General features: G+C 37.1%; 1 protein-coding gene across 4 annotated transcripts in view; it reads left to right on the forward strand.

Annotated features, from left to right (window-relative positions):
• Positions 1-26,223, forward strand: part of LOC114494503 (sodium channel protein type 1 subunit alpha) — a 124,597-nt gene that overhangs the window by 21,762 nt on the left and 76,612 nt on the right. The gene's annotated exons all lie outside the window — the stretch shown is intronic.

The raw sequence follows: 26,223 nt of genomic DNA on the forward strand, positions 1-26,223 counted from the left end.
GGAGAAATGCCTCATGGCTTGAGCAAGACACAGGGCCAATGATTTATTCCCCCTAACTCCAACTGACCATGCTAAAAAAGAGAGAGAGAGAACTTGAGGGAAGTGGGCAAGAACCTTTCTTCTGTAGAATGCTAAATGGGAAATATTAAGTTACTTTTAATTAGACAGAGGTCACTGTCAGCAATGATACTGCAGATGCTGTTCCATCCCCAGTGTGAACCGTCTTGATTTTCCAACTGGCACAAGAGATGCCTCTAGGTGGACAGGAGGCTTTTTTAAAGGGCTTCATTATCATGGATTCCCTCCCTCCTACCTGTTTGAGGCATGTGGTTAACACCACCCCCATACCACGTTTACTTCTCATATTTCTTATTGTTCCCTTCAGTTCCTCACTGACAGGCATCACTCCTCTTTAACAAATCCATCCAAAGAGGGTGGCAAGTGCTTTTTCATGTATGATGAAACAACTAAAGCCAAGGCAGGGTAATGTTCTGTCCATATGTGCATGTGACTAAATATTTCTGGGATGCAGTAGCAAACTTACAAATTGCCAGCCACTGTTGTTATTACACTTAAAAATGTGGCTGCTTTTTCTATGGATTTACAGGTTCATGTGGTGTTTCTGATGCGCTAGTGTAGTAACAGAACACATTTATCTATAAAACACTTTAAATCATCCCAAGAGGATGTTGCCAAACAGAAATAGGAAAATTCCGTGCTGAGGTTGGTGATTCCTGCTTTAGGAGCAGTGGGTAGCTTACCTTTCCTATTTGCTGCAATACCTGGCATGCCAGGGTGATGCAACTGGAGCTTCTGCACGTTCACCAGGCGTCTGACACTTCCTTTCCCCTCCTCTGTGCATTTGGGAAGCAGAATAACTATGGAGAAAAACTCCTGTACACCTTCCTTTTGTGGTGGTTGCTTCTGTAATTCCTATCAAGCCTTCACACGCACCCCTCTCTAGGAGCAGTGTTGCAATTTAGGCCTTCTTCCACAAAGCTCCTTGAAGAGATTTTTAGATGGTGTCTATTTTAGGAACATAATGTGTAGACAGGAATGGATGGCCACAGAGATTTATGGAAAACAATTTAGTGGAGAGGGTGAAGTAACATTATAAACCACTAGAACAGAGCAGAGTGGCTGGTTATGTATCACACCAACACAGCAGTGGAATTAGTTTCATTAAACTCACTGATACTCATTTGAGGACTTTTTTTCTTCCCACTTGACATTGTTGTTCTGTTTTTCCAAATATCTCTTTAAGCAGTCAGTGCATCCAGAATGTTCATACTGGTGAAAATAATTGGTTGGATTTTGCAGCTGATACTAATAGCCTCCATTTACCTGGCCCCACTTGCTGTGATATTTTCTATCTGGAGACTCAATTGTTAGGGCAGTTTCCCTTTAAGGCATGGTTGAAAGGGTTTCTCCATCTATGGGAGGGGAGAGGAAGGCACAATTGGAGGCCTAGTTAATTATACAGTATCCAAGAAGGCACTGGGGATCTCAGGAAGGATTCTGCCTTACCAAGCAGAGATACCAGAGTGAAGGAAGAGACTAGAGCCCCAGAAGTAAACTCTTTGGCCACCAACAGAGGAAAACTCTGGAATTTTGCAGAGGAGTCCAGTAAGAAACATTCTATCTCTTTGTGTAGAGGGCACTGTCAAGGAACCCAGAGATTTAGGGAGAGAAAAAGCACCTTCTCTGGGGATTGAGGGGAAACCTGGGGCTTCCTTGGAGTTACCCCTATCACTTTACAGATGAGACAGTCTTCACCAGTTTATACTGGTATATGCTTGAGACATAATGGCATCTCTCCAAAATTTAGCGGGGGTGGGGAGGGCCATACCAGGTATTTTCCTCTGTGTAGTTGGAGAGGCCAATCCTGTCACTTCCTCCCTGTAAGTACCAAGACGTGATCTTCCAGCTACCAAGGAAGGGGACAGGATGAGAAAGGAGAGGAGTGAGGGGGAATGCGAATCAGCAATCAAAGCTCTTGCAATCTTCAACTCAGGTTCAATGGGGCTGTGACTGTGAAGTAATCACTTCCCTTTGAAATTCTGATTAGTCAGTTAAGCACATTTCACAGCTCGGTTTAGATTATATTGGTGTAGGGTAAAGGTGGGGAAGAGTTATTATAAGAGTAACTGTAGTCAGAAAAATAGTTAGGCCACATTCCCCCACACTGTGCTTTTCCAACTTTTGAGGGCCATGTTTCAAAGTTTACATTATTAATTATTGTATTTAACAAAGATGTATAGCATTTATTTGGTACCAGTCACTATTCTAAGCAGCACTTACAAATATTTTTTCATTTAATTCCATGAGGCAGGTGCTATTATTAACCTCAATTTATAGATGAGGAAACCAAGGCACAGCGAGGGGAAGTTAACTCGCCCTTGGTCAGTTTGTTAGTGTCAGAGCCCAAACTGGAGCACAGGCAGTCTGGCTGCCGTGTCAGAGCTCTTGCCAGTCCTGTCGCCGGTGTGATGGTAGAGCCACAGCTGGCTCAGGACTCAGGTTGGTGCACTCTGCACCTGGCGGCTGTAATTTCATCTGTTATCTTACATGCCGCAAATTACAAAACACTTTGGTTGGAATGATTTCCCTAAATCTACTAAATTCATTCATTAAATAGAAAGTATAAGTGCCCTCCTATAGTAAAGGACAGTCCCTATTCCAGCTACTGGAATATGATAAAATTCCTGCCTGCATGGTGATTTCAGTATAGTGATAGAGGTAGGCAATCGACAAACCAATGTGTAATGAAATAATAGTGGATATATGTTCTTTGAAGAAAAATGTAGCAGGGTAAGGCAATAGTGAGGGCAAGAGGGGCAGAAAGGAAGACAATGTTACAAGACTAAAGAGGTCCATTTGTCTGTTCACATCAAAGTTCAATAAGACAAGAACGGGCATTTGCAGCACAGAAAGTAAGGGTTTATTTTTTGGAAGTGGCCCAGTGGTAACAACCTGGCTCCCCAGGGGCTTCCCCTTCCCTGGGATGGGTTAAATCATTTATCCCCGTGACTAAGGGAGTTAGGGTTGTGCTAGGGTCATGGCTTCTACTGCCTGGTGGGCACTAGGGTGGGGAGTAGTTGATCAGTGCAGCTGGTCCGGATGTCAGTCGTGACTTCTGTTGTTGCTTTTCTGGGCCTGGAGCTAAAACCCAACTAAAGCCTGGATGATATCTCCATGTTGACTGAAACTCTCCCCAGGGTGAACAGACCTCACGCTTTGTTCCTAAGATTGTTTGATGTGGGTCAGAACCTCATTGTCCTGAGGGCTTAATACTTAAAAGAGTGGATATACAAGGGAGAGGGAGGCAGGTGAGTCAGGTGCTGGATGAGGCCAGTTTGAAGCACAAGGAAAGAAAGGAGAAAGGTCAGAAATGAAGTTTCTATGCTGTTACAAAAATGCTGTTGAGGAGGCGCAGAAAGTGATTTTTTATCTGAATGAGGTGAGAGAAGAGCGTTCTGGGCAGAGAAAAAGGAGGAAGCAAAAGGCCCCAAAGGGCACAGCGTCTCACGGGTATAAGGAACGGCACCTGTTTTGTGAGCAATCACGAGAACAGATAAAATAGGTGACTGGTTCAATCCATGGAGTTGGCGTGTCTTCTAACTAATCCTGGCTTTTACAAAAAACAAATCAAGGAGCAATTTAAGTCTTATATTTAATGGTGACAAGTTCCTAGGTTTTAAAAAAACAGTCATTTTCACACACAAAGTTTTAACAGTTTTTGTAAAGTTCTTTAAAAAGTGCTACGATTCCTGGAATACAGTGAAACGGACTGAAAAGTATTTAAAAGACACTGTTGATGAAAAAAGTCTGCTTGAATGAAATTATTGATTAGACTGCTGCAGTTACCAGTTGAAATAAAAACAGCCCCCATGACCCAGTCGGCCTTACTTGCACTCGAGGTCTTAGCCTGAAATGATTGAATGGAGAAGGCAGAATACAGCAGACACTGAGGGTGGAAACCAGGCTCTGAGTCTCTGGAGTGGTCAGGGCACAGCAGGCCTGACCTTTATGTTTATGTAATATGTTATTAGGCCTGATCTAATATGTTTATGAATATTATTAATATTAATTTGATTTCAAAGTAATATGGTAAAGTACAAACATTAGCTTTCATTTTTGTCTGTATTAAACCTTGTTATATTTCTGTTCATTCAAAATTTACATTCTGATTATTTTTTTTATCTTTTCTGGCTATTTGCTCCCACTCCTTCTCAGTTACCTACCAACCTGCTAGTTCCTGTCTAGCAAATGTGAGTTTCTATTCTTAGACCATGGGTCTTATTTTATCCCTATAAGTGGTCAAAAGTTGACCTCTCATAGGGTCTATTCCTCCTTTGGTGCTCCATCTACAACCTTGGCTTTAATTTTGATGAAGGCTCTATAATCTTTGGCTTTAATTTTTTTCCTTTGTCACTTGTGTTTTTGATATTATATATAAGAAACCATTGCCCAATCCAAAGTCATGAAAATTTAGTTTTATCTTTTTTCTGGAAGTTTTATAGCTTTACCTCTTAGATTTAGGTCTGTGATCCATTCTGAGCCAATTTTTATGTATAATATGAGGAAGGGGTCTAACTTCATTCTTTTACATGTTGGTATCCAATTGTCCTAGCACTGTTTATTTAAAAGGCTGTTCTTCCCCCATTGAATTGCCTTGTTCGTGTTGTTGGCCATGCCGTATTTATGCACATCTATGTTTTAGCAAGCTACTTTAGCAATACATTTATACACTGGGTGCTAGGGACAACTTTATTATTTAGGAAAAGAGCAGTGATAGTCACCTTTTTTTGAGAATCTGCATAAGTTTAAAGTAAGAGAGTATTGACCTAAATGCCCTTAACTGTTAAACAGTTTTTTTGACCTAACTTCACATCAAAAATTTTAATTGAAATTATATTCATGTTTTACTCTACTGAAAGTTTAAGATGATAATGATGTGCAGTTCAGTAATGAGCTAATTTTTTAGAAAAGGATTACTAGTTATTTCAAAGAAACATGTCTACTGTATTGTACCTGCTTTCCTAAACTTATACATACATTAACCACATTCTTTTTGATATACATTTCTAGTCTGCTTTGTTTCATAAACATCATTGGAGGGAAACCATAGGACTTAACATAGAGGAATTCCATTCGAGTAGGTCTGGTTGTTTCATTAGTTTTCTGGGGCTGACACAACACAATATCGTAGAATGGATAGCTTAAGAAATAGAAAAAGTCCAAAATCAAGATGTTTGCAAGTTTGCTTTCTTCAGAGGCCTCTCTTCTGGGCTTGCCGATGGCAGCATTCTCAATGTGTCCTCGCATATTTTTTTTCTGCGTATGTGTGTGTGTGTGCATCCTTACCGTCTTTTTTGTATCCAAATTTCCTCTTCTTATAAGGACAAGAGCCAGATTGTAATAGGACCCACTCTAATGGCCTCATTCTACATTAATCACCTCTTTAAAGGCTCTATCTCCAAATATAGTCACATTCTAAGATAATATGGATTAGAACTTCGTCATATGAATTTTGAAGGGATCACAATGAAGTCCATAGCAGTTGTCTTTGGCTATACTTGTGATTGCTAAAATAATAAGCATGAAGATTGAAACTGATAAGTCATTTTTTGTTGTTAATAAAACTATTGTTATACTGTGGTGGTTTTTCATTATTTATGACTCCCTCCTACTGGGTAATATAGAGTTGTCTGTGTATTTGTTAATAGTCCACTGAAGGCAGTTAATTAGATTTGTATTAAAGAGTCATGATGAATAACAAAATGATAAGTGAAATGGTAGTGACATTCATATCACTTGTACACCTCTAATGTCATGTTTATATTTATAATCTATGATAAGTTTACTGACCTAAGGCTCGTATTTGTTTCAATGAGAAAAGTGACAAAACCATATAAAATATTGGGCAGTTGTGAGGAATGTGTAAATCAAATAATTAATTTCAAAGTGTTTTAATAAGCAACTGAAACAGGTTAATTTAAACATAAAAGCAATGTTTGTGAAGTGATTACAGCTCACAGAGTTGAGGGCCCTAAAATCTAGACACTGGAAATGGTAAGAGTAAGGAGAGCTGGGATAGTCAGGTAGCCTAGATTTTGGACGTTTTGGCAGTTTCTGCAAGGTGTTGCCATCTCCTGAAATGAATCAATTCTGTTGCTTTTGGGATTTTTTGACATTAAGGTTGAAAATTAAAATGCTAGGAAGTGAGTATCTGGTAGTCAAGTTTGGATTATGAACTTGAACTGGGCCCCTTGTCTGACAGTCCCACAAAACTAGTTCCCGACTTAGGAGGAGTAATTCCGCCCAAACAAAATTGAAAATGGTCTACATACACAATGTTAGTAAACATCAATCTCAGAATGAGAACACTAAAAGACAAAAACAAACATACCTGTAAATACTAACAGCGTGCACATAAATTTTTAAACTATATAAAACTAATCAAATTGACAACATCAAGTTATAAACTCACCAATGTTAGCAAATGTAATGACAACAAGAGTAAATGAACAGGGTTGAGTCAGAGGTGGTAGAGTGGAGCAGTGAGGGTAGTTAGTATATGTTGCATTTGCAGATGTGAATTATTTGTGTTTAGGGTGTAGTGGGAGGAATCTGTGTGTAGGGAAGTAAATGGTTAATGACAAGGCTTAGATAACAATATCTGGCTTATTTTTAAGCAGTTATTAATAATTTAAAAAATAAAAAATATTGAATAAAAAAAGAAATCAGAGTTCAGGGTTTTTCATTACTTATTCAGAAAGAAGGGAAAACTAAGAGAATTCTGTTACACAAAATATTCCAATCTAAGAAAGTCAGTGAATTTGAAAACCCTGGAAAAGGTTATTTTGAGACTTGACAAATGCTACCACGCAGCAGTTTTGATATTACCCTCGAATGTGATATGCCATTTAAAAGGCCAGTGGTATTTTGGACTACGTATGTCAGTTTTTGGGGACAAAACCAGAGAGGCAACAGACTGGTTTCAGGTCTAGAGTACCATAATTTCAATGGTACCTGAGCCTTGGTATTTTAGGCATTGGGTGATTTGAGGAGTCTGAAAGATTTCATACCTTAAAGCATTTGGAGGATTGTAGATCAACCTGTATGAATGAAGCCAAGAGTATCCTTTGAAGAAATTCCAAAAAAAGAAGTGTAAATATAGTGAGTAAGTTAAATAGAAGTAAGCAAAGAAAAACAAATAAGGGGGATCTCCTAAAACTCTCTATGGAATAACAAAGAATGGAGTCACAACTCTCTCTTCTCTGGGGCCAAACCTTATCTTATTGCTATCCTTTACTCTTTTTATTTTTTCATTCTGAGGCATTTTGTTTTACCCTCTGGTTTTTTTCCATTTCATTTCTAACTCTTCTTCTGCTCAGTGGGTTATGTAAAAGTTTTCCACAATTGTGTTCTCCCTGTGTTCATAGTCTTTGGTACATAAAGAATATAATCCAAGAAATAAAAAATTATTAACATGATTTCTGCAGCTATTTTCCAAGCATGGTCCACAGACCACCTTGAATTCCCTTGAAACCTTTTAGGGAGTTCATCACATCAAAACAATCTTCATAATTACACAAGCACGTTTGTTTGCTTTTTTCACTATATTGACATTTGCATTTATGGTGCAAGAACACTTAAAACTCCTAGATTTAACACCTTAACATTTGCCAAGACAGTAAAACCAAACCTAGTAGTAGCCGTGGTAGTGTTCACTGTCATTCACTCCCAGTACAAATAACTCAGTAAATAAATAAGATTAAAAGCCAGTTTTACTAAAGAAATGTCTTTGATGGAGCAGTAAAATGTATTAGTGCTATGTCATCTAGACATGCATGTACACATTTTAAGTATTCTGTGTGCTGAAATGGAAAATAAAGATAAAAAAATACCTGTCACATGACAAAGTATGATGATAGTTGACTCAAAAATAAACAACAGAAAAAACATGCAGTTGTTTGAGTTGCATGCTGAACTAGCTGCTTTTCTATGAGACACATTTTTACTTGAGAGAATGACTGACAGATAAATTGTGGTTATTCAGACTTGGTTATTTGACAGATGATTTTTTTGAAAATGAATGAAGTGAGCCTGTCATTAAGAAAAATAACAGACAGCATTTGCTACCAGTGACAACATTTGAACTTTCAAGAGAAAAATGAGAATTTTGGAAAACTTGTATCTGTCACCATGAGCTCAACAGCTTCTCAAAATTCAAAGGATCTTCTGACTCCATTAAGAGTGATGTTAGCAAATGGATGATGGAATAATGAAATAGTTCATCATTTCAAAGATCTACGTAATTCAGTCAGCTGATATTTTACAAATGAGCAATGATACAAAATCATGCATGGGTAATAGATCCATTCAAAGTGCAACATAAATTAATAGATTTTAATGGAGCAGAGATGAGTTTATTGATTGTTTTTCAAATTCTACTTGTCTAGTTTTGATAGACCATCAGAGATGACTATTCTCAATTATGTGAAAGGGCTATTAAAATTTCTCAGTTATATATCTATGTGATGCCAGATTTTCCTCAACAAATGTAAATCATAATAGAATTTATGCAGAAACTGATTTAAGGTAATAATCATTTTAAAAAGAATAATCATTCTTGACTTCATTCAGATATTATCATTATTTTTACAAAATTCTCAACTTCTTGAAACATTAAGAAAAGTAATGGATACAGATCAATATACTCTGATTCATAAAAAAAGTAAGGGAATCAAATAATTATCACTGCTGACATGATTAACATTGTGGTGTTAGCTTCTTTTATAGTTCAGTGCTTTTCAGTGTATTTACAGAGTTGTGCAGCCATCACTACAACTTGATTTTAGAACATGTCCATCGAGCTGAAAAACAACGTAATGCCCATTTGTAGTCACTTCTCACTCCCATTCTCAGCTGGGGGCACCATCATTTAATTTGTCTCTACACATTTGCCTTTTGATATTTCATATGAATGGAATCATGCAACACATCATCTCTTGCATCTTGCTTCTTTCACTTATTAACATATCTTTGAGGCTCATCCATGTTGCAGCATGTGTCAGTACTTTATTATTTTTAATTGCCCAGGAATAATTCATTATATGGATATAATGAACATTTTGTTTATCCATTCACCAATTAATGGGTTTTTGGGAGGTTTCTACTTTTTGTCCATTATGAATAGGCTGTATGAGTATTTCCATACAAGTTTTTGTATGTGTGTATATTTTCCTTTCCCTTGGTTAGATATTCAGGAGTGAAATTACCAAGTCATATAATAGATTTATGTAAGATTGTGAGAACCTGTCACAGTGTCTTCCAAAGTGGCTGTACCACTTTACATTCCCACCAGCAATGTATGAGGGTTCCAGTTTCTCCGCATTCTCAACAACATTTGCTATTATCTGTCTTTTTGATTATTGTAATTCTGGTGGGTGTGGTGTGGTATCTCACTGTGGATATTTTTAGTCCTCACCCAAGGATATGTTTGTTGCTTTTATTTTTTATTATTTTTTCTTACTGTTGAAACTTACAGATATCCCCCACTTTTCCCCTTTTACTTCCTCCACCAAACCCCTGCCCCACCAAGCCTTCACCACACTGTTGTCTTTGCCTATTGGCTATGCATATATGCATATATGTTCTTCAGCTAATCTCTTCTAGTACCCCTGCTTCCCTCCTTTCAGAGATCTGTCAGTCTGTCCCATGTATCCATGCCTCTGGTTTTATTTTGTTCATCAGATTATATATATGAGTGAGATCTTATGGTATTTGTCTTTCTCTGACTGGCTTGTTTTGCTTAGCATAATATTCTGCAGATCCATCCATGCTGTTGCAAAGGGTAGGAGATCCTTCTTTTTTCTACTGCATAGAAATCCATTGTGTAAATGTACCGCACCATTTTTATCCACTCATCTACTGATGGACACTTAGGCTGTTTCCAGACCTTGGCTATTGTAAATAACACTGCTGTGAACATAAAGGAAGGGGGAGAGAGAGACAGAGACAGAGAGAATCAGAGGCATAGATTTTTGTTTTACTTACCTATGCATTCATTGGCTGACTCTCGCATGTGCCCTGATTGGCAATCCGACATGCAACCCAGGAGTGTTTAGAGGGCACTCCAACCAACTGAACTACCCAACCAGGGTATTACTCATATTTTTCAAACAATATTATAGTTTTAGCTTTAATATTTATATCAATGATGTATTTTGAACTTATTTTTGTATGGTATTATGCATGGTTCCAAATTCTTCCTTTTGTATGAAAATTTCCAGTTTTTCCAGCTCCAATTTTTGAAAAATTATTTTATCATTGAATTGTCTTGGTATCTTTTTTGAAACTGTTGACTAATGTCCTATTAGTTGCTAATCAAAAACTCAGCTGATAATAGTTATTATCAAAATTGTGTTTTCTTCTTATGTATTAAAGAATAAATCAGAATAAGAACCACTGCTACTTCCATATGTGTGTGTATCAGATATCTAAATATTAAAAAACTATATGATCACTATAAAATTGAGACCCTCCAATAAATAATCCATTTCACCATACAATATCCTTTACTCTAAAATGTTCTGTATTTTAAGTTTTGATTTTGTTATAGCTGTTGGAGTTTAAACTATTGTTCTTTGAACTTTACTGATTAATTCAGCAACTATTTATTGCATGCCTTTCATGAATAAAGCACTCTTCATAGGGAAGAATAAAGATATATGCTGCTCTCAAAGTGCTCGTGGATTAAAACAGAAAATGAAACATTCAAAGGTAAATATCATGGGAGGTAAAAGGTAGTGTGAGAGTTGCAGATGAATGTTTATTCAGATTTAAAGATGATATGCTCTTTGTTTTGGAAAAATGCCAGTAGATGAAGGGATTAACAGTCTATATGACAGCAAATTTGGATCCACATTGGGCTGTAAAAGTAGTCAAGGGGTTCACAAAGAATAAGCACTGAGTATCTGATTGATGGAGTTAAATGAAATATATGGAGCTATTAAGTAGTATGGTCTGTAATAAAAATAATGATGAAGAACAATATTCATTGTATAAGTGTTCACATTCTACAAGTCTCTGGAACATAACCTAAAATCAAGAATTAAATACAAAGGCTTTTGAACATCCAAATATCTTTTCATATCCCTTGTTTCAAAATGAAATCTAGGTGACCTCACATATAATTATTTTTTAATGGATTCCCATTAGAAACAGGTCTTTCAAACCCTGGCATTTGGAAAGAGCAAAGTAGTAGAGACTAGAGGTTGAGGTGGAGATGGATGAAGATTTCTAGAATCAGGCATTCCCTTCTAGGCAAGAAGGGAAGAGAACAACTAAAAGTTGAAGCAAAATATAATTACTGTATACTTGTAAGATATTAAACAACAAGACAGAAAAAAGTATATAGTATTTTAGGAGACTTCTGTCAGTAATTGCAAAAGTACAATGTTTTGTTCTAGTGATAAACTGCATGAAAAGGCAAATTTGGGGGGGTTGTCTTTGAGAAAAGTGATTAAAGGAGCTTTAGGAACGTCATCTTAACTAAATATCCTTAAATATCTTAAAAAATAAGAAAGCAAAGAAAAACTATAAAAATCATACTTATATTGAAATTGATAGTCACCAAAAATAGTACGGATAAAGATCACTATGTGTCTTGGCTTGACAGCTCAGCTGGTTAGAGTGTTGTCCCCATACACCAAGGTTGTAGGTTCAATCCTTGGTCAGGGCATATACAAGAATCAACCAATAAATGCATAAATAAAGGGAAAAACAAATCAATTTCTCTCTCTGCATCTCTGTCTCTCTTTCTTAAGTCAATCAATCAATCAATATATAAATAAAAATAATAGATATCACTTATCTGTGCTTCAGGGAAGCTTTTGCATATCTGTACATGATCTTTCATCATTGATTCCCAACTTTTATCCCAGCATTATGAAAGATCACCACACACAAAAAGTTAAACTTTAGTGTCTGTTGATGGCAAAAATACACATTGTCAAAAAGTTTTCTATGAAAGAATGTGTATTATAAATACTACCATATATGTACCTTTAAAAAGATTATGGTATGAATATGCATAAGACATGTATTCAGTATGAAACAAAAGCTGGAATGGACACTATAGATTCTTGTGATCTTTAGAATAGCTCTGAACTTGATTTCCTGCAAACATTGGTCTGAGTCACATTGCTATTAGGGTGATGTGCGAGTGATTCAGAATGGTTAACAATGATTTCATGATATCCTGGAGAAACATAGCAATTACACTTTATTGAAATCAATCCAGAGAATATTACTGTTGAGTAACTTTTTACTGACCTAGATGTTGAAATGGACAATAAAAGTTTAAGTGGTATGTAGGAAATGATAGTAATAGCTCTGAGGGATATAGGAAGCAGAATTCCCTTGAAACTTTTAGAAACTGGTTCATTAAGCCAAGAGGGACTCTAGTGTGTAAAGTTCTGACAAAGTGTGGTATATTGTAAATAAAAAACATTATGCAAACAACAAGGTAGTGGAAAACCTAGTCACAAGTTGGTGGAATCAACAAGGCCCTTTTGTTTAATAGGAAGTCAATAAATACATTGTTTCTGATTAGGTGCAGGAAGAATAGAAGAATCATAGGATATTTTTACATGCAAAGATCAATTTTATCATTTCAATCTTTTTTTAAAATTGTCAAATTTATTTATGTAAAGATACAGGCTAAATAAAAAGAGATATCCTATTACTAGTAGATGACAGTCATTTGTACTAAGGAAAATGGATGCAAAAGTCAAGCATCATTTCTATGCTATTTTATTACCATTTTTCTATTGGAGTGTCTAAGCAGATTAGTGACATGGGGAAGAAACCAGAAAGGAATAAATGAACAATGCAAACAATTATATAGTATTCATGATACTGGGTTGAAAACTTTTCATTTTGGTAAAGAGAAAACAAAGGGAGACAGTACCTACCTTTAAGTGTATGCAGGTTTGTCTCAAGGAGAATACCAGATTGCATCTTTTATCACCAGAAAGATAACTCACTGGCAATGGGCATATATTGTAGCAACAGAAAGCTTCATTTGGTTTATTTCTTTTCTACTTCCAAAAATGATTTGATCTGAATTACAATATCAAATGCAGTATAAATCAAAATAATAACAAAAAGCCAAAAAGCATGGCAAAGTTGTTGCTAGGTGCTGAAGTATAATAGTGTTGTTGGACCTTGAGTTTAGCTTTGCACCTCTAATCCCTAAAGAGACAGGGTGGGGGAACATGGTGGGTTACATAGACCATTCTCTGCCCAGGAAAGCTGACTATTAAAAAGAGCACACTGCCAGTCTCTAATTAGGTAACTTAGCATAGTTGCAGTTTAATAGTTTCTTTGGTGATTGATTGATTGGCTGACTGGTATTTAATGATCTTTTTTATTTTTTGTTAAATTCTATTCTACTACATGTATGCCTAGCAACTGTAGGCCTGTGCCAACTGAATAGAAATTTCTGGTATTCTTGCCATATCCAACTTATTTTCTGGCCCCACTTTGAAACATAAAACACTAGATATTTTTATACCAGGATTCTTTGAATTTTGAAGTGTCATATTCTGAATGTTTGTCCTTATTTCTGCCAAAAGATTATATAACATGTAAAGCTGTGACTTTATGTAGAAAATAAATTTGGCACAATTTAATATTATGAGCACAACTTAGTGTCAGCTGTACTAAAACTGGTTCTCTCTGGCAGATATTATACAAGATCTAAATTGATCATTTAAAAGAATACTTTCAACCACTCAACTCATTCTGCAGGTCAGAGCTTCTAGGGGTAGGCTGTGCTTCTGACAGACCTATCAGTATACCATTCTCCTCAAAATCAGTCATCCTCCAAATGTCATTCTTTTTAATATTTAAGGTGCAATAATAGTGGCTGTCTTTTTTTCTTTCTGGGTAACAATTTTTTTCCATCCTTTCTTATATAGAGCTCTGAGATTTCAACTAAATATATGTCCAAGTGCTTGAAATTATATTAATGACTATTTTTGAGGAAGATTTGTCCTGGAAGTATTCTTCTAGATTACTATTATGAAAAAGTAGATCATTCTATTTCTCAGTGAGAAAACATGTATGGACAATAAATGATTCAAATAAAATATCAGCCTTACGGCCTGAATTTCTGGTTTTAAAAAAGAGCACTGAACTGTGGAACAATAGACCCAAATGCAAATGTCAAACTTCCCACAAACTCTCAGAGTGGGGCTAGTGTGTTCATCTGTGTGATGCGTAACTTTCTTGAAGCTCCATTTTTTTCCTCTGTAAATTAGGCAGTTAAAATTTAAGAACCTTTATGAATGAAGCCCTTTTACATTTTTAAAAATTTTGGCCAGGGAACACTGACCAAATTTCAAGAAATAAAAAGACACTCAAGCCAGTATAAGTAAAATTGGTTATGTACTGTGAGAATACAATCGGAAAGCCCATTGACCAAAACACAGCTAAGCCATGAAGAGCTTGAACGGGCACTGAGAAGTCAAGAACCAGATCAGAACAGCCCACGTTTTCTCAGTGGTTGCACACTCACTTTCTGTTTCTGCTTATCTCTCTTTTTCTGTTTTGGCTGGTGTCCTCTGCTTGCTCATGGCTAGATATCACTTTCCCAGCCTCAACTTTAGATCACTCAGTTCAGGTTCCCACAACATTCTGACTCACTCAGTCTTACTCCAGTGTAAATATTCTCCAGAAAGAGAATGGTCTTGGCTCAGTTAAGCTTAGGGATTGGTTCCCCCATGGTGTGTCCTCATTTAACCTGTCAGGCTCTGGTCATGGGAATGGGATGGGAATGTGAGGGATACATGCACGGTTTTCTAGGTTCATCTTTCAGCATGAGTTACACATGGGGCACAATTTCCACAAATATATTTAGGCACTCCTAAAGTGTGTTCAATCATTCACATTTTATAAATGATAGAATTGAAGCTGAGAGAGATCAAGAAGCTATTTTACTATCACAGTTTTATTAAGAATTAGAACCAAAATTTGATCTGAGATATTCTTGTTTAAATGTAGTGATTGTAATACCAAACCTTCATTGGTAAGAAAATAAATCTCTGGGTCAAAAACAATCCCTTCTGACATTTAAATGAATAGAATCATCAATTTATCTCTAATCAACAAACCAGTACTTGCATGAATTAACTAAATTCCTTAGTTACCAAAAGCTTGTTTTTGATATTTGTTAAGGGTGCTTCACTCAGTCCATTCTTCTATACCATTGTTTCTCAATATTTGCCCATTGGTGAAGTACAGGCCCTATGTCCTAATCACCTGGACAGATTGTGGGCCCAACTTCAGAGCTCTAAAACCAACTCTTGGGGTGGGACCCTAGACTATGCATTTTCAAAGAGCTTCCTAGATGATTTTTATCAATGCAGTAGTTTATATCCTCAAAGTTCAGTGTTCATTAGAAAAACAACAAGCAGTATGCCATATAATCTTAGTTCACCAGTATAAAAATCTATACTTAATTACAATTTTATGTCACATTCTTGGATTTCTTTTCTTTTAAGATTTTATTTATTTACTTTTAGAGAGAGTGGAAGGGAAAGAGAAAGAGAAGGAAAGAAATATTGATGTGAGAGAGAAGCATCAATTGGTTGCCTTTCACATGCACCTCAACTGGGGATCAAACCTGCAACCTAGGCATGTACCCTGACCAAGAATCAAACTGGTAACCTTTCACTTTGTGGACAACATCCAGCCAACTGAGCCACATCAGTCAGGGCACACTCTTGGATTTCAGAGAAAGGAGAATTTTTATCTGAATGAACTCTGAAAATTTCATTGTGGCCGTATATTTTAATTCTGTTTGGTGATAACAAGTGTGTTAGAATAAGATGGGAGAGAAATGATGTTACTATCTTATCACCTGTGCACTGAGCAGATGGCCTAGGATAAGCCACTGATTATGAATTCATACACTCATTCATTCATTCATTCATTTAAAGAAACATTTACCAGACACAGTGTAGCACACATTTTGGTTCTCGAATGTAATTATGCATATATTTCTGGGGGAGTTGGAGGACAACATAAGACTCAAAAGACTGAGTTGATTTAGTTCTTATTGAATATTTGCACGATTTGCCTTTTCCTTAATGCTGAAGTTGTCTTTTCTCCTTCCTCTTTGGCGGAAAAACAAATAATGGAGCAGCAGTAAAAAGGGTCTTGACTTGCTTATGCAGCTGGCAAGATTTGTCAGTTTATGAAAATGCCGAGTGCTGAGTAATGCCTCAAAATGTAACAAGAGAGTCAGCCCCTTCTCCGCAGCTCAGTTAATGTCTTCTACCAGTGCTGTTTAGTCCCCAATGCTTTCATAGCCCTGTTTCTAAGCTGAAAACGAACCTCAGACTAAATAAAGCATACAGTAAATTCAGCACCCATTTCATTCTTCAAATCGGTAGCATCAAAGTCCCTCTTGTAAGGCCCTTCTGCTTTGGTTACTAGATAGGTTAAATATTTAAAAGTGCCATGTCTCTAATTTCTAAAACTTGCTGGACAATTTCCCAAGGTAAATAAATTCTCGTGGCCAGTGTTTAAAGGAATTAATGTTAGATTAGTTATGTAGGCTTTAAAAAAGAAAAAGGAAAAGAAAACCTCTTTTTTGTCTCAGCGGAAAGCAAGCTGTGCCACTCCGGAAAGAAATGGTTTCTCTCCAACTCCCTGCAGTATCTCTCTACTGCATCAGGATGTAGCTGCAAAGCTCTGCGTTGTATACCTTCCCCCGTGGGGTGATCGGTTTAGTGCTTTCCCATAAAAATCATTGTTCAAGAGTGGACAAAAAATAAAAATTTAATGCAGGTTAGCTCATTATGGCCTGACATGGTTCATGTAGCTCGTGGTGCAATAAAATGTTAGTATCTGAAGTAGAATGTAGTTGTAATTTGAGTAATTTGGGTAAAGTGTGTTATCTTAAACACAAATCTTAGGAAAATGAAATATTAAACAGATTATTTGATTAAGAGTAGCAAATATCAATATGAATAAATGAATGAATAATATAAAATATTAGATTTTGGAATTTATAATATGTTTGGGAGATTTTGGTTAAAATATGAATTTTAATCAGCAATTGTCCAAAATGTGAACCAAAATATTTGGAGGGCCTGTCAAATACATACTACTCTTTTGGGTGTTATTAGAGGTAAAAAAAAAAAGAAGATTTGTAACTATGTCATATGTACAACATAGTTACATTTTATACAAAAAAGTCTGTATCCCACCCAGTGAGTAGTCAAGACAATACTGCTGACCCTTGAATAATGTGGGATTGGGTGTTCCAACCACCCCCTGCAGTCAAAAATCCATGTGTAGCCTTTGACTCCCACAAAACTTAACTACTAATAGCCTACTGTTGACAGGAAGCCTTACTAATACACGCCTGATTAACATACATATTGTATGTTACATGTATGTTACATGTCTGTCCAGAAGGTTTCCAGCCACGTAATATGAAAAACAGAGACATTTATTGAAGAAGATAAAAGATACAAGAAATATTGTGTATAGGGCGATGACACCTCAGTCCCCATCAAAGCAGGCACCTCGGGACCTCACGCAGTTCTTCCAATCACCACCAGCTACCCCATCTTTTTTTCCTGAATCTGTTAAACAATCTGAAATCTCCCCCCTTTCAAAGATGATTTTAATTTTGGAAAAATCCAGAAGTCACTGGGCACCAAATCTGGGCTGTTTGGGGGTTTTGCCAAAAAACTCTGCACAAAATATGATGCATGAGTGGGCACGTTGTCATGATGAAGCTGCCAATCACCACTTGCTCATAACTGCAGCCTTCTGAATTATCCAAATTTCTATGGAGGAATGTTCAAGATTAACACAAAATTTGATGCAGAGTACTTCTACTCACTCAGTCCTTTTGAATGCAACAGCCACATAGTACACATGCTCACTCAATGGCTTCTACTGTCCCCACTGTCTAGTATAGTGACATCGTCATTATTCATGCATGTATATTCCAGTCCGCTCTCCTCGACTGCCAGTTTACATCAGTGACGCTAAATTTTTATCATTATATTAACCATGGCTGGACTTTTTCCAGACAAATCTAGTATTCCTAAAGAGCTCTGTCTAGCCATCCCTCTACCATTCATCCTGTCAAGAAACATTTATTGTTTCTGTTGGGCCAGGAACTGTTCTGAGTCTTCTGAAATGGAACTAGGATAACACAGCTGCTTTTTTGACTTCAGAGGTGGGTTGATTTTTAATAAGTTCATTGTACTTCCTAGGTAGCACAAAGACAGAGCTTTAAATGCTGGGGGGAAAAAAACCTTCCATGTTTTATCTGAGAACACTGCTTTATACACTGAAGTTCATAGGAAACATTATTATCAGCAAGGTTATTGTATATTAAGTAAATCGTGTTTTTTTCATATATTGTTCCTTTAATCCATCAGACATGGAGCTAAGGAAGTCAAAGGTAGGAGTTTGGTTTGTTTCATGGTAACATTGAGTTTCTAACCACAAGCATTCATCTGGATGCTGTGTAGATAGATGACAGTGAACATGTACCTTCACTACTTAGAAAGGAAGCTTTTTTTCCCTGGAAAGACAGCCCCTGCTCTGTGACCCAGTCATGGGACACAAAAATGCAGTACTCATTTACCCCTTGTAAATGATGTTCGTCCTCTAAGTTCAATGCAAACCAATCCTTTATTAATTCAAATAACCATGGTTACCTACTCCCCAAAGAAAATGATTCTCTTTTAAAATGTGAAGTTGGATAGTTTCATTAGTTTATTGTGATATCTCCACCATTTGTCAAAATCTGCTTGCCACTGGTTTTAACATTTACCGTTATGCATTTTTGACAAATAAATCCCACCACTGATTTCCCCTCATTATTTAAGCTTGTCTTCAAGAATAATTCTGGAGTAAGTGAGTTTTCTCTGGCACTACTACCTTACACTCGATCCTCATTCCAGCCCTTTAGTCAGTTGCTCCTTGGCATTTGGATAATTTTGTCAGAAAATACCCACTAAAAATAGTTCATCCACAGGTGTCCTTCCACTGAAATGAACAGTTCTTACCCAACCCCACACTCTACCTCTTTCCACCAAAAAAAGAAATCGAAGACCCTCAGTCTAACTTACTTGACCCACTTTGATACTGAGCAATAAGTTAGAAAAGCAAGCAGCACTTTAAATTAATTAACACCGATGTATGAAGGACCCATATACTTCCCAGACAGGAGGAGACCTGACTAAGGATCTGCTGTGACAGACACACTGGACATCTGGCGGTGTCTGCTCTATAGAAACCTGTGATAACCATCAGTTGGTGGGCACTAAGTCCAGATAGAGCTATAACAGGTAGAGGGTGACTTTAACCCAGATCTGTGTACAACACTATTTTGCACCCTAAATTGTCTAGGCAACACTCACAGGAGTGAAGGGTGAAAGTCATAAAAACAATAAAAAAATAACTGAGACTTTAAGAACACTAATGCCTAGACATCCAGTAATGATGCTACAAAAGAGAGGTACTATATTGTTCTCAGGAATGAAGTCTAATCATGCATGCCAGGAGTCCTGAAATGGTTTACACACTGACTGCATTATTTCACCAAAATGGTTACCAAGGTAGATAGTTACAAAGGGGGAATGTTACCAATTTTCTCTCAGTATCTCATTTTCCCTAGTCTATGTTCTTTTTCTCAATTTTATTTTTCAATTACAGTTTGCATTCAATATTATTTTGTATTAGTTTCAGGTGTACAGGGTGGTAGATAATCACACACTAAATGCAACTGCTGGCTCCTTTTTTCTTCAAGGGGAATTGTAACAAATAAGCCTATTTTTCTCCCTCCCATTATTCCCACAGCACTAAAAGGACAAATGCTGACTCTAGCACTATTTCCGCTGGCTGCTACTTATAGCCACACAACTCCCACCTTTACCAGCCCTGCCAGCACAAGTGATTCGCATTGCTAAGAGAGGGCAGAAGGAGTAATGGCATTCATTCTGGCTGTATCTTTCTGGGGTCTATATTAAATTACTTTTGGACAGTGGTTTACAAAAAATAATTGAGTGCACTTCTGACATTTCTACAAATGCAGCGGGAGGGTGGGGATTGTGAGGAAGATGGGCAATGGCAGTGAGACGGGGGCTGAGGAAAAGAAAGAAATGGCGACTCAGGAGAGCTGGGCGAGAAAAAATGAGCAATAAGGAAGGGAAGAGTGGGCAGATGAGCCAGGCTGGCTAATGCACATTCTGCTCTCCAAATAATCCACTTTGCTCAAAACCTGACAAATATACCCTGGATTTAGGCAGTGCCTTCCTCATTCCTAGCTGAACAGGCCTGTAAGGCTTGCTTGCAGCTTTTAGAGCCTTTCACTTCCACTCAGGTTCTCAAAATCTGCAACCGCAGACACAACCATGAGCAATTAGCCTTATGCTCTTTATATCCTCCCAAATCTCTGAGACCTACCAAACTAAAATTAGTTTCTAACATGGAAGAGTTCTTTACTAAAGAATTTGACATAAATAACTTGTATTTTTAATCTCCTTTTAAATGTTTTATTTATCTATTTTTAGGGAGAGGGGAAGGGAAGGAAACATCAGTCAGTTGGCTCTTACATGCAACCAACTGGGGACCTGACTTGCAACCCAGGCATGTGCTCTGCCTGGTAAATCTAACAAGCGACTTTTTGCTTCACAAGCCAGCACTCAATCTACTGAGCCACACCAGCCAGAGCAATAACTTGTTTATAATTAAGGCCATTACTGTGTTCTTGATACAAACTAATCATGGTTGTCAAAGCAATTCCCTTAAACTATTCTGAGTATGATTACCAAGAAGAGCTCCTGATTTTCCCAAGGTTTATAATGTGGGCTATCCGTGATCCTCCTACTTTGTAAGATGGTCTTCCCTGTAAGGAAAAAAAGATCCTAATGATACCATGTTCTTCATGGCAGGACTAAAGGCAGAACATAATAAAGTACAGCACAACTAAATTTCAGTTACATGTTTAAGAGAAAGTATGTTTTCTTATTTGTTTAATCAATTTACTTATCTGGTCATTGATTAGTGGCTTTCACTGACAGGTTAGTTAGCTTCACTGTGTCAAACAACCCTGAAGTCTCAGTGATTTACAAATCCATTAGTGGCTGCCCTTTGGCTCTGGTGGCTCTGTCCCACGTGTCTTCTTGTTCCAGGGACCAGGCTGAAGGAGCAAGCCTCTTTTGATACATGCCATTGTTAGGGCAGAGGGAAAAGAGCAAGAGACTGGGCTGCACCACAACATTGCCTTGAAAGTTTCTGTTGGACTGATGACTGTGTTCTTCCAGTGGACAAAGCATGTCACATAGTTAAACAACAACAGGGCAAGGATGTATATTGCAGGAACCCCCCCTACCAGGAAAGCATGCAAATCACATGGCACTTGTGGGAGATGTGCAAATCTCTTCCTGGGAGCAAATGGTTGAGCATACAAGGTGTGTCTGGGAAAAGTCCAGCATTGTTAATATAGCGAAAATGGCTTGTGTGACATTGATGTAACCTGGCAGCCAAGGAAAGTGGACTGGAATGTGCATGCATGAATAATGACAACCTCACTGTACTAGTTAGCAGGGTGTGACAGACGCCATTCAGTGAGCATGTGTACTGTGTGGCCATCACATTCAACATAACTAGGTGAGGAGAGCAATGAATCTCCATCAAATTTTGCGTTAAGCTTGAACATTACCTTGCAGAAGCTATTCAGATGATTCAGAAGGCCACAGCTATGGGCAACGGGTAATTGGCAGCTTCATCACGACAGTGTGCCTGCTCATGCATCATGTTTCATGCAGAGTTTTTTGGCAAAACATCAAATCACCCAGGTGACTCAGTCCCCCTGCAGCCCAGTTTTGGCACCCTGAAACTTCTGGCTTTTCCCAAAATGAAAATCACCTTTGGAAGGGAAGAAATTTTAGACCATTGATGAGATTGAGGAAAATACAATGGGGCAGCTGATGGCTGTTGGGAGAACTGTGCGAAATCCCAAGGGGTCTACTTTGAAGGGGATAGAGGCATCATTGTCCTATGTACAAGGTTTCTTGCATCTTGTGTCTTCAAAAATGTCTCTGTTTTTCATATTACATGGCTGAATACCTTCTGAACAGACCTCGTGTATTCCACTTGAATACCACCAAAGTGCCCTTTTAACTGCTTCAAGTCCTTAAGAGTTCTGCAGTGCTTAGTGTATAGGAGTTTTAAGTAGAACTAAGATCCTCACTGTCAAGGATCTAGCCTCCCAGCCTCTGCTCTGAGATTTTATAGCCTGCCTAGGACACTGGCATCTCCCTCCCCATCTACAGACTCTCATTACTTAGCCGTTGCAGCTCTACCCCCAGTCTCCCCTTCTCTGGAAACTCTAGCATTTCTAACACATTTAAGGTTTTACTAAGAGAGAAGCATAGACTTTAAACAGCTTCCCTTTACTGCTCTACTAAAATTCCTGAGATAGTAAAGACCCAAGAATTCAAATTGTTTGAACTGGTAATGGAAAAAATATAAAAAGATCACACACAACTTTATATTGTAATAAACTATGCCACTGCATGACTTTCTAATGGCTATGGCTCTCAGTCTAAGTGAGGGCACGCACATTTTAGTACTTCATACTGTCAAAGCATCATTTTTACTTATAAATATGTTAGGTTTAAGATATGTCTTACTGGGCTGAGTGGTTTCTGGAGTTTGGGATACAAGCTGATGTTTTAATAAAGGCATAATCTGAAAATCGGAATTGCACATAAGGCTGGACCCAATGAATTATTTTGCCAAACAAAATTTACCATAGAGCAAAGAAAAATAGGATTAAAATGAGATAATATCCATGATAACTAAATTTGTAGCCCTGGCCAGGTGGTTGGGTATAGCTGCAATATGCCCAGGTCACAGGTTTGATCCCCAGTCAGGGCCCATACACGAATCAACCAATGAATGCGTAAATAAGTGGAAGAACAAATGGATCTCTCTCTGTTTCTCGATCTCTCTCTCTCTCTCTCTCTCCCTCTCTCCCCCCCACCCATTTTTCTGCCTAAAGAAGAAATCAATGAATTAATTGTTTGGAAAAAGAACTACATTTGTGTAGGAAAGTTCTGCATGAAGCAAGAGCATATGCCCGTGGGCTGCAACACCATATGCATGGTCAAGCACATTCTGGAACTGATTTGAGTAACTCTATTAATTTTTTAAACTCATCAAATACGACCTCAAACATTTTTCCAAATGAGTATCATATTCAAAGTTAACTTCAAATGATATAACTGGAACATTAGGTTCTATTTTGTTTTTCTAAACATTTAATTCAATACTTATACAGTGAGGCAAAATCATGCCCTAAATTGCTCAATTTTATTAATAAAAAAGTGGTGTGTTACATATTTCTTGATCCCAAACATGCCTAGAATGCAGTGTTTTATTTTAGTTTACCATGCAGTACATTTTATCATACTCTTTGTGTTAATTTTGCATTAGTATCTGAAGTATAGACCATCTATTCAGCAGAGTAATTAATTGTGTATTCAATTTGAACAAAGTAGTTTATTGATATTAGATTGGCAAAGGCAGTAATGGATTGAGTGAATTTTGTAGTTTGTAGTTTATTATTAGGATGTCCTGAAAATACTTCTAAAATACACAAATGTAGATATAAATATATGTTATATATGTGGTCCTATTTTAAGTGTAATCTGCATGTAGTATGGAAATTTAGAGGTGGGCAATATGGTTAATAAAGAATATAAATGTTTTAAATACATGCATGAAATATGTTGTTTAGTTAATCCCTAATTATTATACCAAATATGGATATTATTAAAAACTAAATGAAACAAAGACTTTTATAATAAAGATACCAAACTAAATTATTTCTAGAAAGAAATTTATAAAACAACGGTTTTTAGGCTTGAGAAAATCTATGTAAAGCAATTCTTTTCTTGGGTATTAAAAAAAGTGTTATGTGAGATCAAGACTGTAAGAATAGCATTGTACCTAGTTATTTTTATTATTATTGGCAGTCACAGTCTTTTGTAAAGTGGGTGGCAGAAACACCACAAGATCAACTCAAACACTTCTCCACAAATTGCCATCCCCAGATGGTTTATGTCCCCAGGATAGTAAAGGGACTCTACAAGGAGCTGGCATCCGTTCTGGCAGGAATCTCTATTTTCTCCTCTGCATGAAAATCAAACCCCTTTAAAGATAGAATTGCAGATATATGAATTTTCCCCACCTCAAATTATATGATATGAAGTGGTGAAGATACACAAATAATGTACGACCATGTTACAACTTTAGTGTTAGGAAATTTGGGGGGAGATTAAGTGGGGGCAGGTGAATTAAGTAGAGTGATCTGCTCAGTTGTTAACTATAAATAACCAGGTTTAGCAAAACTTTTAAAAATTTTAGAAGTAAAATATATATTGTGGAAATATAGTTTATCTGTTTTCAAACCTGTATAATACAATTTCTAAATTTAAATATTATGAGCATTTTTTTCTCCTGAATTCAGATTTTATTTTTTATGAGAGTGCAACTAATGGTGTTATTTAATTTTTTATTTTTCTAATTGTTATTCTATTACAGTTGTCCCACTTTTTCCCTCTTTGCCCTCCCCCACCCATCCCACCCCCTGGTCCCACAGTCAGTTCCCACAATGCTGTCCATGTGCATGGGTCATTCATACACATTCTTTGACTAGTCTCTTCCCCTGCTTTCCACCATTATCTCCCACCCACCTCCCCTCTGGTCACTTTCAGTCTGTCCCATGTTTCCATGCCAGTGGTGCTAGTTTGTTAGCTTATTTTATTCCTGAGGTTTCTCTTATAGGTGAGATCATATGGTAATTATCTTTTGCCAACTTAACATAATATTCTCTATTACCATCCATGCTTTCTCAAAGCATAGGAGCTCCTTCTTTCTTTCTGCTGCATAGTATTCCATTATGAAAATGTACCATAGTTTTTTGATCTGCTCTTTGCTGATGGGGCCTCAGGCTGTTTCCATCACTTGGCTATTGTATATAGCACTGCCATGAACATAGAGGTGCATAGGTTCTTCGGAACTGGTAACTAGGGATTCTTTGTTCAGATTTTTAAAGATAGTCTCTATTTCTGCCAAAATATTTCATTTACTACATTTGTTTTGTGTTTCTCCCAGGAATATAATTCATTGAGTACATACTAGTTTAATAAGGTTATCTGTGTTATATTTGTGTACGTTTTATTTAAAATCATTTAACTATTTAAAAATTATTTCAGAATTGTTAGAAACTGGAAGACACTTGTTTGGGAATCAGGAAATAAAAGTTCTGATTCCACTTCGATCATTAATGAGCTGTGTGGTGCTGAACAAATCACATATTTATTTGGGAAGTAGGAAGTACACAAATTCTAAAGAAATGTCAAATGTTTGATTCACTTTGTTTTCTATTAAATGAGAGTGATGGATTAGATGATATATTACTTTTCTTTCAGTGTTTGCTTTTTTGATTTTATGATTTACTTTGATTTTCTTAAAGTAATTCACTTAACATTTCAGAAGTTCAGAGGTTGCAGCAAACTAAGTCTTCTGTTCCTGAAAGCCCGTGTTGAAAACTCTCATGGCGGGCTCCACATCCACATCAGAATACTTGTACATTACATACTCTTGTCAGTAAGGACACACTTAAAAGCCATAACCTATGGCAACCTAAGACAGTATATTTAGTTTACTCATCAATTAGTCAGTTGATTTTTTTTCCTTGCAAATTTCTTGCAGGGTCAAATAAGGCATAAAATAAGAGCAATTATCTTAATAGGTCATAATGGCAACAGTAGAAGCTTGAGTGAAAAGATGAGAGAATTGCAAACAAATGAGCAAAATAGAGCCAGAGACATGGAAATAAAGAACAAACTGACAGTGACTAGAGGGGAAGCAAGAGGAAAATAACAGGGGAAAGAAGGGAAAGGGTCATCAAGTAACATGTATAGAGGACCCATGGACAAGGACAACAGTTTAGGGGGAGGATTGAATGTGGGAGAATGGGTTTGGGCAGGACAGGGGAGAGTAATGGGGGTGGGGGAATGGGCACAACTGTAATTGAACAACAATAAAAACATTTTTAAAAAAAGAAAAGATGAGAGAATTGGCTCAGCATTGTTGGGGGAG

The sequence above is a fragment of the Phyllostomus discolor genome, chromosome 4 (genome assembly GCF_004126475.2).
Source record: "Phyllostomus discolor isolate MPI-MPIP mPhyDis1 chromosome 4, mPhyDis1.pri.v3, whole genome shotgun sequence".
Classification (NCBI taxonomy): domain Eukaryota; kingdom Metazoa; phylum Chordata; class Mammalia; order Chiroptera; family Phyllostomidae; genus Phyllostomus; species Phyllostomus discolor.